The sequence below is a fragment of the Gallus gallus genome, chromosome 1 (genome assembly GCF_016699485.2).
Source record: "Gallus gallus isolate bGalGal1 chromosome 1, bGalGal1.mat.broiler.GRCg7b, whole genome shotgun sequence".
NCBI classification, from domain to species: Eukaryota; Metazoa; Chordata; class Aves; order Galliformes; family Phasianidae; genus Gallus; species Gallus gallus.
Genome location: NC_052532.1, coordinates 145538697 through 145555320, shown reverse-complemented (window position 1 = coordinate 145555320; position 16624 = coordinate 145538697).

Here is a 16624-nt window from a genome sequence, read left to right as displayed (position 1 = left end):
CTGAGCCTCCTGCTTGGAGAGGTCCTGCTGACTACTGACAGGGTGCTTGGGAGAACTATGCAATGAGAAAATTTAAGGATTTGTAGGAATTTGACTGAGGGAAACTGAAAGGGTTCCGGGCGTCAGGAAAGGAAAATAAAGTAAAATATACTTTTTAAAATCTGTATAGATTTTTCCAATTTCTGTTTCATTAAAAGTGAAAGCCACATTAGGCTTAGGACCTTCTGAACCTATGCATGGGTTAATACAGAAGCTGTTACTTAGCAGAACACAGCCCCTATCAGAACTGCTGTAATAAAACAGAGCATTTAATATTTCCTTTCAGTATAACCAGAAATGGGGCTCCACGTCCTCCAACTGGCAAGGTATATCACACTGGTTTTAAGTTCCATTCTGTAAATCAGTATTCAAATTCATGCAATCTGCCAAGAAAGTAATGAATATCAAGGAGGTTTCCAGGAAAACTATGGCAAGTTGAATTCTTTAGCTACTGTAATTGATAAGGCCTGTCTTAAAATATAATAAACATCATGCTTTTATGGAGCAGAAGTCTGAGGACATAAATGCCCTTTGGAAGAGAACCATGCAGGGGACAGCAGCAGAATAGCAAGCTAAAATTTATGATGTGCTTTTTATGTCATTAGCTGGTCAATACTTTGTTCAACATGCACACAGACAATGCTGTTGTTGAACAGATGTCTCCCAGGAGGGAGAAAGGCCTTTCCTGGTGCCCCAGCCTGGCCCATGATGATTTCTAGCCTTGCTGTTCAGTTTGTTCTCCTGCTGCTGGAATAACTGACAGCAAGAGAGCATTGTGGCACTTTTAGCTGATGATTCCTGACAAGGTGAGAGAAAGGGTGCTCTCCTTTCCCGTAAGCACTGCTACTTATCCAAGCTTCAAACCCCTGTTTTGGGGCTTGATGTACACTCATCTGATGAAAGCATTTTGTCTGAGAGGTAGTTTAGGATGCCCAAGGCATAGAAATGGGCTATTACTGTTTTCATTTGCACTGTAGTTATGTACTCATTTCTGCTCATAGATCTTCTTCTGTGGCCAGATCTTGAATGTGCCTCACATATATGCCTCTGCAGCAACTGTTTTGTGGGGGTGCATTGAGGAATTGCTACAACCATTGAGCATAGGAAGGCCAGATGTAGACTGGTAAAGACAGGACCCAGCCCGGCAGGTTGGAGCTTCCTTGCAGCTAGATGTGGTCAGATCATTTCCACCAGGATGGCTATTCCTGAGCAACTTTTCTGTTGCTGTCCATGGGTTGTTCAGAGCAACATCCTATCTCCATCTCCATCTCCTCCTGGGAGAAAGGAGATTGTGAAGGTCAAACCTGTGCCCAGGAGCAGCATAATAACATGGGGACAAGGACCCAGATTACATTATCTCACAAGTGCAGAGGTGGCCAGCTGCATCCTCTGTTCCCCTGCAGTGAATATTTTGTACATTCACCCAGTCTGAGCTGAGCAGGGCAGGCAGGCAGGGAGGCTAGGAGGCACCAGAGGTGCTTGCCCAAGGGCTCAGGCAGCTGGGGGATGAACCCCAGTAAAAAATTACACCCATCAACCATCTGTTGTGATGAGGACAGTGCTTAAGAGCAAAGATGTCCCTCCTGTCCTGGAGTTTCTCACTTACGTCCTATCAGCAGGCACAAAGAGCAGCAATTATTGAGTAGTCTGGGTCAGAACCTCATAAGAGTCACTGACCCCGGAGGTGTTCAAAGAACGTTTGGAGGTTGTGTTGAGGGACATGGTTTAATGAGAACCATTGCTGATGGGCGAATGGTTGGACTGAGTGATCCTGTGGGTCTTTTCCAACCTTAGTGATTCTATGATTCTAAGAGAGTTTGATAAGGAAAATGAGGGTGAATCCAGATGCCTTTAGCTGCCAGAGATCTCCCTGACCAGAAGCAAAATAAGCTTGCCTGGAGCACACCAGCATGCACTTCAGCGGTTCAGATTTCCTTGCAGCAGGCTGATAAAGCAGAAAACCTGAAAAGCGCTCAAGATGTTCAGGCCATCAGTGGAGCTGCACTCTGTCACTGGACGCACTCTTCTGCTGCTTCTCTGCTTCATGGGACTCCCCCTGCACCTGCACACGCTGCTGAGGTCCATCTTGTGGGGCTGGGAGCTGCAGGCACCTGAATACTGTCATTTGTGAACTCAGTGTGAACTCAGCAACACAACCTGCTTAATCCTCCATCCCTTTGCAAGCACTGTCATCCTCTGACTGAAGTGGATCTTTAAATAATGAATGTGCCATCACGTCTTGTGTTTTAGCTAGGAAGCGTGGGAATGAAACAATGTAAAAAGAAAGCAACATGGCTAATAAGCCTTTACTTCCATTTGATGTCACTTACATGGACCACAGCTCTCTCTGTCTACTCAGGGACACTGAGCTGAATGCCACGTCAATGCCCACCAGTGCCGGAGGTGTCCAGCCCCATCACCTCTTGCAGGGGAAGCCACCATGAGAAGCTGTTTGTCGCCAAGGTTTGGAGGAAGCAGCCAGAAGAGTTACAGAGCTGCATAATGTGTATATGTCAATTTAATTGGGAGTTGTAATGGCCATTTCGTTCACCGGCAATTCCATGTTGCATATGCACAAGTAACATTAAGTGCTACTAATGGAGAAGCCTTTCAGTGATGGGTTGCTGCTTTTTGAAGTAGTGGCGTTGCAATCAGCTGAGACAAATGTCTTCAGGCTAAACGACGCCTTTAAAATGTTTCTAACTGCAAGTTTTTACCTTGATCACAAACCACAAAATATTTGCCAAGATATAAGGAAAAAATCTATTGCAGCGAGAGTGGTGAGGGACCGAAACAGGTTGCCCAGTGATGTGGTTGATGTCCCATCCCTGGAGACTTCCAAGGCAAGGCCGGATCAGGCCCTGGGCAACCTGATCTAGCTGTGGTGTCCCTGTTCATTGCAAGGGAGTTGGACTAGGTGGCCTTCAGATTCTATGATTCTATGATGATTCTATGAAAAATGCATACAGACCTTCAGTACTGCTTCATACAACAGCAGACATGGATGTGCCCCTTTGGATGAGCTGTGGAGAGACCACACTAGAAGTCTGCAGGTGTGGGGCACTAGGACCCCTCCATTGATGTAGATTTAAAGGCAACAAGATATGGAGTGTAAAAAAGAAAACTCTTAAATATAGGCCTACTTGTTCACAGAAGTATCTTTGTCTATAACCCGGGATAGGTAAGCTGTGGGAAATACGTACTGTAAGAAATGTTTATGAGCAGAGCTGTAGTTTGGTCATGCTGTTACCACTGTTTGTAAAATTTATAGTTGGCTACTGCACATTCTTGCTATAAATTCTGGCTCCAGTAATCTGCATTCTTATTAACAGCTTGGTTTAAGAAAAGGGGGAAGTGTGGGAGGTAGAGGATTAAAGAACAGTATATGCCTGCCTCAGATACCTCTTCTTAGCAAAAGCTTACTTAAATGGAAAGAAAAACAACAAGCCCTTCTATCCTCTGAGGGAGCTGGCTAGAAGCTGAGGAGGGAAAGATTGTGTGCAGCTGGTGGGTGAAGAGCAGCCATCAGGTGAAGCTGTTTGCAGGGAGCTAGGAAGGGTTTAGAAAGCCGTTTATGGTTTTGATAAGCAAGCGTGTCATTACAGGGGGAGATAATATGCCAGAAGAAAATGAGCTCAGGAGATATCTTCTAAGCACATCCACATGGAGGGATGCTGCTGCCTGCAGTGAGCAGCCCATGCGTCCCTGCCCATCCCATGCTGCTCCCAGCCACGCTCCCAGGCACCACACCTTTCCCTTCAGGCTTATGTGCCAAGTGTGTTCACTCCAATGCAGTCTGGTTACTCTCTTGGTAACCCCAAGACCTCTCCACTTAGGGCTTGCTGTTGTGCACACCATTGCTTTTGCTTAGGGTGGATAAGAGGCAGTTTACTCTTGCCAAGTACCCCCTTGGATGTCAGAGACCCTGAGGGCTTCAAGCCTTGTGCTTAGGGCTTTGTACAGTTTGGAGGTGATGCCCAAACTCACAGACAGCCAGTAAGATAAAGCAATATCTTGGACTCAATGATGAGCCATATAGACATATGATATACAGACATACAGAAGTGATAACTTCATAGCGCCATCCTTGTAGCACAGAGAAATACTAGTTTTGTATCCAAATCAGGGAACCCTGTTCAGATGAGAAATCTGTCTGTGAGTATTTTACCAGCTCCTTGTAGAATTACACTATTCTTCAGTATCAGTTTTTGAATGAAATGCACATAAAAACCAAAGACCATTCCCTAAGACTGATAACTGCAGAATTATTTCAGTTCCAGGAAGTCCCCACTATCTCAAGGAGCTAAGAAAGTCAGGTGTCCTGGCCAGGCAGGTCCTTACCACAACACTTGATTGGGAGCAGCTGCCTTGTTGTTCCAGCTCTGTTTCCCCCAGTTTGTGAATATCTGAATAATATCATTCTTGCTGTGCTTTGCAGGAAGGCCCCCTGATGAGAGCACTTGTGAGGGGGAAGAAAGGCAATTTTGGCTAAAAGACTTGGAATCAGCTGCAAGTCAAGCTGGGGACACGAGTGGGAGTAGACTGAATTCAGCACTCAAGAAAGCATCCACCACCTCACAGTTCACCCAATAATAAGAGTGAATAATAATTCTAACTATACCAGAGCTGTCCTTGGGGAAAATTAAAAATATCCCTATCAGTTCTATCATTGCTTGCAAATTAGCTCTTCAGTTCTTGCATTTATATCCAATAAAGCCCTGAAGTCTTCTTCAGAACCAACTGTGGAAATGGATGAGTCCAGTTCCTCTAGCAGGGAGCTGCACTGGGTCCCACTTAGAACTGTAGAATCATAGACTCATTAAGGTTGGAAAAGATCACTCAACATATCTAGTCCTACTGTCAACCCATCACCACAATGGCCACTAAACCATGTCCCCCTCGCTGATGCCACCTGGAACTGGGTCCATTGGGGCTGGGTCCTGGGGCCACAGAGCAGGCTGATGTGTGCCCAAGCATCCTCAGGACACACTGGGTGATGGCTGCTGGTGTTCTTCCTGGCATCTCCATCTCCCATGACATGATCAACAAGTAGCTGTCTTCCTCAATGAGTTGTTCCCTTGCTGACTAAACATACTGATGGGGCTGCTGATAGGATGTGGGTAAGTCTAGAGAAATGTGAATAGAGATCTGGATTAAAAAAAAAAAAACAAGTGGCTTGGGCTATTTTTTCTTTGGACAGTGATAGTAGGGAGGGCAGGATTGCCTCTAGGCTGGGGGTGCAGTTGTTGACCCACATTTTCCCAAGGGAAGAGGAAGCCTGGATGCCCCATCCCTGGAGACATTCACTGTCAGGCTGGATGGGGCTCTGAGCAACCTGAACTAGCTGTAGGTGTCCCCGTTCATTGTGGAGGGGTTGGACCTTTAAAGGTCCCTTCCAACTCAAACAACTCTGTGATTCTATAAGCTTTGTGTTGAATGGTGCTCCCTGTCAGGATCTTCTCCCCACTCCCCAGGGGTGGATTTGCTCCATCTCTCCTTTGTCCCCTCTGGCAGAGGACAGCAGGCCAGCCACTTGCACCAGAGGTCACTTCCACCCCTGCTGCACATGGCAGGGGTGTCTGCCTGTCCTGTCAGCTCCATCTGCTTGCTCAAACACCTAAAATGTCTCTTTAACATCAGAAAGAATAGGTTCAGACCTCATCTATGCCAACAGGACTCTAAGCAATGATTTCTTCTATAGCTGAAAAAAAAAAAAGGCCCTAAGTAAAGGTGCCAAAATCAGCAATACACATTGCTGCTGCAGCACATGGGTGTCCAGGCAGCTCCTTAGCTTTAGCAGATTAGAGAGTATTTCATTCCCTCACTCTGCTGCAGAGCACAGCCAGGCACACTGGTGCCAGTGGGATTGGCTTGTAGGAGCCCAGTGACACACAGAGGAAACAGAAATGCAACACCACCAGCCACTTTTTGTGACTGATTTTGGTCCTCCTGGGATTTTAAAAGCAAGGAGAGACTGTGTATTAAAGCCGTAACATCGCATTAAGGGATTGCGGCATCAAACCTGTAACTTCATGGCAAGCTGTGGCATAGTCTGTAAAGATACATCCAGCCTTGATTTAAGCACTCCCAGTACTGCACACATCATTTTGAACCTCAATTAATTTTGCTACTACTTCCTGCCCAGGGGCTGTGCTTCTTATGCATTTGTTGACTGGATTCAAGAAGTTTCTATTAACAGTGATTTCTCCACAAAGCTACACTGAAAACAAGGCAGAACCAACCCAACCTCTTCTTTGTTAAGCCAAACAGATCGAACTTCAGGGGCTTGACAGCATGCTCACTGCTGTAATTGTGCTGTGAAACCTGTGTTGAACACCTGTGTGAAGCGTGGGCATCTATAGTGGTAATCACTGCCTTGTACTGATGCCAACAGCACTTTGCAGGAGTGATGGCATCTCCTTGTGTGCTGCAGAAACACCCGTTCTTTGCTCACGGGCTGTCCAAACCCACTCATATCCCACTCTGCAGGCAGAGGGACTGACACCATGGGCCCTTGTTGCCTTTCAGTGCTGATGGGAGGAGACTTCAGCGATGCTAGGCCTTAAATACTTCATCCAAAGTGATGTGGTCTTGTCTGCTCTAACAACCTCTGAGAAACAGCTATGTGAGCACTTACAGAACAGAAAAAGAGCTGGCCTTTTAGCTAAAAAGCATTTTAAATGGGTTCTGCATCCTTATTTTGCAAATGCATGGTCCCCATGGCAACTGTAGGATAAATGGTTCTGTCCCCATACCCAAAGGAGAAAAAATAGTGACAACACATCGTGTTCACAAATCACTATCTGTAGGGACTCGCCCAGTATTTTTTCCAAGAGGAACCTGCCCCATTCTATCCACAGGCAAAGAAGTTAAGCCAACCTGCTCAGAGCTCATGGTGGGCCCAGCAGCGCAGCCAGAACAGGGCCCAGACAGCGCTGTGGGAGAGCTTACTGCCCAGTGGGTACTTTTACACCACAGGCCGCAGAAGCCTGTGAGAAGCCTGCAGTGAGCTGTTTTAAATCAGCCAGGGTTTGTACCGAGCCAGCTACAGCCAAGGGCAACCACAACAAAACCATCTCCTTTTCTAGCCTGGAAGTGCTGAGAAACTTCTTGGACATCCTCTTGTGACAGAGTGTTTGTTGTGTGTGCATCGTAATCGGCAGCCATTCAGAGAGCGCAGCACCTGGGTCCTGCCTTCACAGAACACTCCATGCTTCAGTAGGGTGGTGATAAAAAAGAAGAGTGTGTGTTTGTGTGTGTGTAAAACCCCAGCTTCCACGGCTTTAAATCTGCCTCCTTGTGAGGAATTTCTTAAGAACTGTATGTCAGTTTATTATTTCTCGCTTCAGTTGCAGCTCCTCGGTGACTGACTACTTCTACCTATTTGTTCCAGAATGATGGCAGCTTTATTTAGGTGATAATAGGAGCGCGATGCTGCTTTATGAGGCTGTAATCCAATTCCCAAGTGGATGAATACTCTCCAAGGCCACACAGTTTCTTCTGACAATCCAAAGAACTGAATTACTGACCAGAAAAATGGTGGTGTTCCTGCTCATGTTGTTATGCTCCAGTTCTTCAGTATTTGTGCTAAATAGATGTTCAGTGTGTTCAAAGGAAGAAATAATACAGGGAAGAGCACAGGGAGAGGATGGGGATGGCCATGAGGAGCAGACTGGAGGAGGGGCGGGAGCTGGGGATACTTCATTGTTTGCTTCTTAATTATTTCAATAATTTCTTGAGGATATCCCCTGTCTTCAGCTGAAGACCCTTGGCCCTGGGTGAGCTGTCAGCTAAATCATTTGCACGGGCCCACAGAGCTGAAAAGTGAAGACTGCACACAACTTGCAGAGTCTAATCTGCAGCTGCATCTCTGCAGGATGAAGGTTGTGGCAGTGCTCACATAGAGTAGGCTCAGGGCTCCCTGCACTCAGTGTGCAACAGGGTGACTCTGCATTTTTCTCTACTGTGCTTCCTTGTCCTGCTTGCTCTTGAAAGAGGTCTAAAACTGATTCTTCTGTTTTAAATATTAGGCTTTGGTCTAAACGCACTGGTTGTACACTGTGCAATATGCAGCAAAGAAATGTCTACCGAGAGGCTACGGGTGGAATGTGAACTTTGCAGACCCTCATACCATTGAGGTGCAATGGGGTACAGCTCAGTTCTGGGGCTGTTCCTGCACCCTATGCACACCAACAGTACTCAGGTCTGTTTGATTTGCACATTTTGCAGTGTACATGTGAATTCACTGGCTCTTTGTGCTACAGATGCAAGAAAGACACTGCTGACAGCTGTTAGGCTTCATGTCTCACTACAAGGCTTAGCACATCTCCACCAGCAATGTTTGTGCACAGCCTATAAGAGCTAATTTGGCTTAGGCATATAAGTGACAGCTTACCTTAAGCATTGAATAGCTGGCATAGATTCTATCTTCAAGTCAGCTTATTTCACAGCACCAGTGGAGGATAAAATCACAGATTCACACAACATCCCAAATCAGAAGGGCCCACAAGGCCAACTCCCGGCTCCACACAGCATCACTCAAAATCCAAACCCTATGTCTGAAAACAGTGTCCCCTCAGCCTCCTCTGCTCTGAGCTGAACAAACCCAGGGACCTCAGCTGCTCCTCATGCACCTTGTCCTCCAGACCCTTCCCCATCTTTGTAGCCCTCCTTTGGACACTACATTACATTACAACTAACTAAAATAACAGACAAATTCTACATCTTCCCACATACTTGGATACTCACTCTTGATCTGAGCATGCAGATGTGAATTTGTCCTCCCTTTTTGCACTGGACAACTGAGGTGTTCAGGCTCACTGATCCCTGACAATTCTTAGGTCCCACTGGGGTTGATCTGAAAAAAGCATTCAATAAATGTACTGCCTTTATTCTTTAGGCATCATCTAATATTATTTATCAGAATTATCAATCAGTAAAGCATTACTGGCTGAAAAAGCTTTATGTTAAAATTCTTACCTGTGTATTACACATGGAGGTATTTACCTAAATCCCAGTCCTGCAAAGCATTTAAATAAATCTCGCTGACTGTGGGAATAAGTACAGGTTTAAATATGAGCTGCCTTCCGTATGTATGACAGATTAGTTGTGGCTTTTGTTTACACAAGAGATTTTCTTGTTTGGTCAGCATACTCACTCGTACTTACCTGAATATTTGTGTCTATACCAGCAAAACGAATATAAGTCTATCCTAATGTTTCCTGTGACCCTTTGGGCCAAACCCCACATTCAGTTTCTTACTGAAAAAAGACCTGATAGCAGCAAAGCACTGTGCATGGGCACCAGGTCTCCTCTTGGTGGCTCATTAGGACCTTTCAGCCAAGCAGCAGTCACCCAAATGCTTGGCTAGGAACATTTTAGAGGAATTTTGTGGGGTTCTTTTTGAATTAAGCAATTAGTCCAAGAGCCAATTAAACTTGGCATTTGGCTTTCTTGGGTAGCACATGAATCATGAGTTTGAAGATTGGATTCATTTATCTCTTGGTGACAAATCTATTTAATTGATGTGCAGTTTGGGGGGCAGACAGAGGTGCTTATTCAAATAATAGTCATGGTTCAAAGATACATACATTAATTATCCCATGACAGCTGCAGCCAGATTTGATAAAACATTTCTCAGCCTAGAATAATATAAATAAATTTTCCCTCTCTGAGGGGCTTCCACATATCTGAGAAGCACCTCTGATAATGGACACCACTGGTGCATGCAAAACATGTGCAAGGAGCAAGACCTGGTCAAGCTGTTTGAAAGGGGTGAAAGAAGATGTTCGTGTGAGCTGGGACCTGTCCTTACTTTGTGTTTGTCACTGCTCTGGTCTTTTTTTCCACTGACCTTGCCACTGAGACAATATCTATGCTCATATTGCTCTCTCAGTGGCAAGGCATGAGCTGGCATTGGTGGTCCCAGACAGCACCCATGACCTTAGCCTGTGTCAGAAAACGTTCTACAAGATACATGAGGGTGGCAGCCAGATGACAATATTTAGAGAGATATCTACTTTGTGACAAAAGAGCACTGTCTTGGAAATTAAAGCTGAGTAATAAGTAAATCTGTATCGAATATCTGTATCTGTATAGAATTTATGGGGATTGCACAGGTATGCAAGAGAACCATAAAGGTAAAACAGAAAACAAGTGGCTCCAAGGAAAAAGAAGATGTCCCTGGACCTCTTTGCTACATTTCTATCAACTTTTTATGAGAAGGGTGATGAGGCACTGGAGCAGGTTGACCAGAAAGCTAGTGGAAGCCCCATCTCTGGAGACATTCAGGGTCAGGATGGATGGAGCTCTGAGCAACCTGATAGTTGTCGCTGTTCACTGCAGGATGTCGGTCTAGATGAAATTTAAGGGTCGCTTCCAACACAAACAATTCTATGGTTCTATGATTTAATGTTTTGGTGACCCGTTTCTGACCATCTGAGCTGCTATACACATTAGGTCCCACCTGAGAGCGTGGATTTTGGTGTGTGGTTGCAGAAAACCCCACAGTCTGTTGGGCTGGGTTGCAGTGGGCTATCTCCAACTTGTGATCTCACAGGGATCCCCAGGGCAGAGGAAAGGCACCGTTCTTTTAGGGAACAGCGCTGTAAGCAAGTGGGAAGGTTTATCAGAAAGATGTGTATTATTTGTGAGCCTTTTGGGGCATCTGAATAAACTTAGATAAAGGAGAGCCTGGGCACAGTATTTGCAGACAGCTCTCCTAACTTGTTGCTGTGATTGGTAGGTATGCCTCTTTAAAAGACAAAAGTAACATGGAGTGGACAATGTACAAACAGCTGCATCAACATGATATGGTGAGGGCTGTATAACATAAGGAATAAATCACATACATCCCTCTCTCAGCTCTCCCCTCCCTGTTCTTCTCACAGTGTTTGTTTCAGCCATCATGTTGAATTGTCTTCGTGCAAGTGGGAGACATTTTTATATCACATCCTTTGATGTGGGTGTTGCTTGGGTGCAACTGAGACAAATTTCCAGTTGCATCAGTTTTTAACTAGAAGTGTAGCTTAGAGATTGCTGAGCATTAGGAATGAGTGTTAATGCTTGTCAGTGCAGGCTCCCATTCCACAGGTGGGGAAGATATCTCTCCAGCAGCTGTCACCCTGCAGGCTGCCACTCATTTTAATCTCCCCAGCACCTATATTTCTCAGGCACTTGGCAGCCCCTCGATTTTACTGCTGAAAATTATGTGCTTCAGAAGTCTCATGAAGAAATTTAATAGTTTGGTTACATCGCAGGAAGGAATCTCCCATAAGTTGTGCTTCTGAATTTCCATAGCATTTTCTTATACGCCATCTTGGGTGTTAGTTGGAGCGTGTCCCATCTCAGTGCTATGGCAAATTAGAGGGGCCTAATGAGAAGCCCTTTTCTGACAAGCTCCTCTAAGGGCTTCGAAAAGTTCTTCAGCAAACTCAGTGAGTTTGCAGAGGTACAGAGCAGTGATAGTTCAGGTGTGCACAACCAGGACTTGGGCACAATAAACCACCCCACTGAATGGCTTCTCAGGCTCTTAAACTCACGTGTGCGTGTGTCTACCCGCACTGTTTACACGCTGTAGTCTTCTCTTCTTCCCTTGTGATGGCTTCCTTCCTGTTCATTTCATTCATGTTTTCTCAACACTCTTCATCCCTTTTCTGAATGCTGAAAGCACAAATTCTCTCATGGTTTTTGTTTTTTCTTGTAACTGCCAAGCTCTTGGTTCTTCAGTGCTGGTACCATCCTTCCAAACACCATTCTCACTACTTTCTGAAGCCCAAATCCAAATCCTAGCACGAATCTACACAGCAGCCAGCCCCACCCTTGGCATGCCCTGCAGTCCCCTATACAAAATGGTCTCATCGTCATAGATAAATAGCCAGTAAAGTAAATATATATCTTAAATTGAGTATATTGCCACTCGGGCGTGTGCAGGGAGGGTGGGATACTTCCTGATGCAGAACTGGGGATAGAGAAAGAGCCTGGAGTGCCTCAGCTCTTGTGTGCCAAATATTTGATCTGAGTCTTGACTTTAAATGTTTTTGATATATTTTTGAATGATTTTATACTTCATTATTATTATTATTTCGTCACAATTCCACATGCTCTATTGTATTTTTTCTGTTTATATTGTTCTGCTATTATTGTTCTGTTGCTCAGTCATTATTATTAAACTATTGGTGATGGGTGGATGGTTGGACTGGGTGATCCTGTGGGTCTTTTCCAACCTTGGTGATTCTATGATTATTTTCTGTTTTATTATATTCTCCTGTATCTCATCCATATGGTGTTCTAGCTCTAGTGAAGCACTGGAACAGATTGCCCAGAGAGGAGGTGGATGCTCCATCCCTGAAGACATTCATGGTCAAGCTGGACTGGGCTCTGAGCAACCTAATCTAGCTGTAGGTGGCCCTATACTTTGCAGGGGCTTGGAATAGATGATCTTTAAAGGTCCCTTCTAACTCAAATGATTCTATGAATCTATATATAATCTTTCTATAAAACTAATACTGAGAACACACACAGGATATTCTATATTCTGTTCTGTATTCTGTTCCACATAACCACATCTTCTCATTTAGCAAGGCAAACAAATATAACACAAATTTCCTAAAGTACGCTGTCTAAAGATACTGATTAGCCAGAAGGTGTGGCAAAAGTTCACATTATACTTTAAAACATAACATCAAAACCTGAATCTGTTGAGTTGTTTGGGGGTTTTTTTGTTTTGTTTTGTTTTGTTTTGTTTTTGTTTTTGGCAAACTTTTCAGTACAGAAATAATGATCATCATATGGATGAGACACAGCGGGCCAGGTTCATCATGCCAGAGGCACTGAAGTCAGAACTGTGGACACCACTGACTGCCTATACAGTTCATCTGCCCTAGGAGGGACTGACTGGGCCCTCCAAGCTGCCATTCCTCCCTGCTGGCTGTAAAACTACCCATAGATAACTCAAAGATAGGCCTCCATTTTATCTGAAGTCAGTTGAAGGAGTCTTACCTAGGATGACTGCTAAGAGAAAAGAAAACTTAAAATAAAAAGGCATGCCAGAGATATGCTTCTATTTATCTTTTCCCCCAGAGGAGAAAGAAACAGATGCTTTACAGAAAGCAAAAGTAGTCACCATAAGAGGGTGATGTAATGCTAGATATGCATACAAAACAGGTCAGATAAGGATGCTCTTTGTATTCTAAGTACGTGAATAAATGTAAACAACTTGGACAGTGAGACACACTCAATTGTGCAGTGCTGAAATGAGCCACGCAATCGTCTTGAAACATCAACATCTTAACAGCAAAATTTACATCAAAATTTACACAAGCAAATGCCCCACACTTGAATAGCCTCCCCCTGGATGCACAGCCAAATCCATTTTAGTACAGAACATTACTGTTTATCACATAGGCAAATAGAGCTTGTTTCCGTGGCACAAAAAATAAGCTCAATAGCCAGGTGCCACCTATATTAAATATAAACAAAGCAGAATAGCTAGAGATTGGCTTCGGAACCAGTAGTAAAACCTTACTAATTTGTGCATGGCAGAAAATTGTATCTGAGAGGTGATCATGTTTATTTAACCCAGAACGTCACCACATTGCTTTGAGAACTGCTCCCGAAGATTTTGCCCACTGCCACAATTATTTTGTAGTCATTTCTTTTTGTTCTGAAAAGGTGAATTCTTTTCAGCCAACCTCTGCCCTCAGCATCATGCTGCTCTGGTATTACAGAAGAGAAAAGGAACAAGTGAAATATGCGTTCATAACCCAAGGAAGAGGTTTAAACATAATGTAGCACTGTTATTTTGAAAGAATTACATTTTCACATTAGGTACCACTTCCCTGTGTATCTGTATCCGCACGTCTGTGTTTCTGTGTCTCTATAAGCACAAATGCTTGAGTAGCTGCATCATTTACATTTTTATGGCACAAGCCCTTGATTGAATTTTCATAATGCCAGGAGGGTCCATTTGGGATTCTGATCCTGCTGTGCAAACGCTCACTAAGGCATCTGCCCCAAAGAGCTTATAACTCTAAGCGGATAAAATGTGGCAGGGGAAATAATTAAGGGAAGATAAAGTAGTTCTGTGTTGCTGGATGGGAGGGTCGGCCAGCTCTAGGACCAGAGCCTGGCGTTCCACTGAGCTCCTGGCCAGACTGTCCCTCCTTCTTTGCTGGTGGATGACTTGGCCACAGCACACAGCGATGTTGTCCCGTGCACTGTCAGATTTAGGTAAAATTCAGAGCCCTCCACAAAGCCTTTGTTTCCTTCTACGCAAAACCATGATATATTTTGACGTTGCCTTCATCATTGTGGTGCTGGCCCAAGGTGCTGTAGGAGTTCAGGCTTTAGAGAACAGGTACAGCTTCTCAGCACAGTTTGTGTTTCAGATTCTCAGACCATTGCATGTGATTTTAAGTGAAGCCATCCTGGTCACCTTTCCTCAGGGTTTGCATATGCAAACTGATGCACAGCCACTGAGGTGAATGTTTAGGTTAGTGGTTTAACGAAGGGGAAATCTGTTGAGGATCTGTGGGGATGCACTACGTGGCTATTTGCATAGGATTGGTACATATACAGAAAAGAAAGGTTACTGACAGTCGTCGTATTAAATACAGTGCTTAAATACTGATACCTTTAACTGAGGGTCAGGTTTACTCCTTCAGAATGAAGACTTCTGATGAATTAGCAGAAGCTTCTTCTTTCCCATACGGTCCCGGGACCAAAGAGCATTTTGTATGTCCAGCCCTGTGTGGTCACACTTCTACACAACACGTGACCAGCTGACTTGGTTTTGTGGGTTACTTTTGTGGTTTTGTGCGATGCCTTCCCTCCTCACAGCTGTGCTGAGCATGTCAATCCACACATCCTGCTCCTTGGAGGGTCAGCAGAGACATCCCAGAGCACAGGCTGCTGGAGAAAGAGAAAACATTATGAAAGAAGAAAAAGGAAAACGGGGGTCATATTCACTCACAGAGTCTCAGCAAACTGGAGGCAGGTTTTTTCTCCGCTTCTATTCCACTGTCCCTCAAGCTTTACCATGCGTAGCACACATACGGGTCTGGAGCCCATCCAAGGCACTTGCTCAGGTAGGCTTGGACTATCTGCTGGGCTCTTTCACCATTTTAAAAATAGTGATATTTCTGTTTTCTTAGAGGTGGAGGACAAGCCAGGTATATATGCGTTACACCTGGTGCGACTCACCTTGTCCCCTGCTTCACCGTCAGTCACTAGGTCTCCAAGCCCCACACTGCTAGCAGGCAGGTGTGGGGAACAGGCTTGACAATCTGCCACCATCACTGCTGCTGGTACCAGCTGGGTTTCTCCTATGCCTGTGTAAAAAGAATCCTCACTGTCCTTCCTTTCCATTGGAAGGTGATTTAGTAGAGACAACTGGAGAGCAGCGTTTCACTCCCTGATGTTTTCTTGAGTCCACAGCCTCCTTTTGCTGGAGATGAGGCTGATAGAGCTGCTTGAGGGATGAGAACATTGCCTCCTATACTTCTAGAGATGGATCTGTTGCCTCCAACAGACCAGTGGAAAATCTCCAGGGGAGCCCTCCCAACAATCCCAAAGGGCAGCCTGGAGATGAGAGCAGAACATTACACTGTATACACAGTAGCATTCCTAACACTTACTATTTGCTTTACAAGAGTGATTGCTGCTGCTTTCATTATATAAGGAATCATTATATAATGAAACACCATTTTTGGATCAACTACTGCTGGGAATCAGATACCAGAGAAATCCTGTACTTTCTGAGAAAAACTCATCCTTGTCCTCTGTGAGTACTCTCCTTCTGCCTGTGCAGTTACTTGCACAGGCAGGCTAAGAGATCTGGGACTTTACTGAGAACCACAAAACATCTGTTTTGACTTTATGTCTCTCTGGCTTGTGTGTGAATGCAGGTATGACCCAGTGCAGTGAGAGCATCACAAACATGAGCAGTAAATGACTGTAGAATGCTACTTATTTTAAGGATTGGTGCCCTACCCATAGTAGACTGAGTTACAGGCCCACTTTATTCCTCGAACTTGGTTAGTTTATTTCCTCTTTTCCCCTAACACAAATGTATTAGAGATCGTTGGAAGGAATCTCGACCTTTTGCATTGCAGCAATTCTGACAAACTTAGGAGTATGTTAAAAATTAAAGCTAAGAAACCATGAAACCCATACAGGTGTAAAACCAGAAATTAATAAAATACTAATATGGCTAAACTGTCCTTCCTATCTGTGGTGATGTAATTCTGGACTGTGTTCTGCTATTAGACGTGATTGTCATGGCAGATGCTTGCAGTTTCTTGATAACACTGTGGTAGTCCTTCCCTTTCTCTCCCCTGGCTCAGGCTAAGGATGAACTACAGTGGGGTGCTGAATGATGCTGACAACTGCACAGCAGCTGTGACTGTGTGACTACCGCCTTTAGTTGGCTGTTGTCACACCATAGGATACTGGGTCAGGAAGGAGCCTCCTGAGACCTACAGCCCTACAGCAATCAGCATGCCAGGCATGCAGCTGGAGCAATGGGAGGCGAGAAGGGAAGGGGAAAAGTGGGAGTACGTCTGCACAGAGTACATTCAAGGGGGGA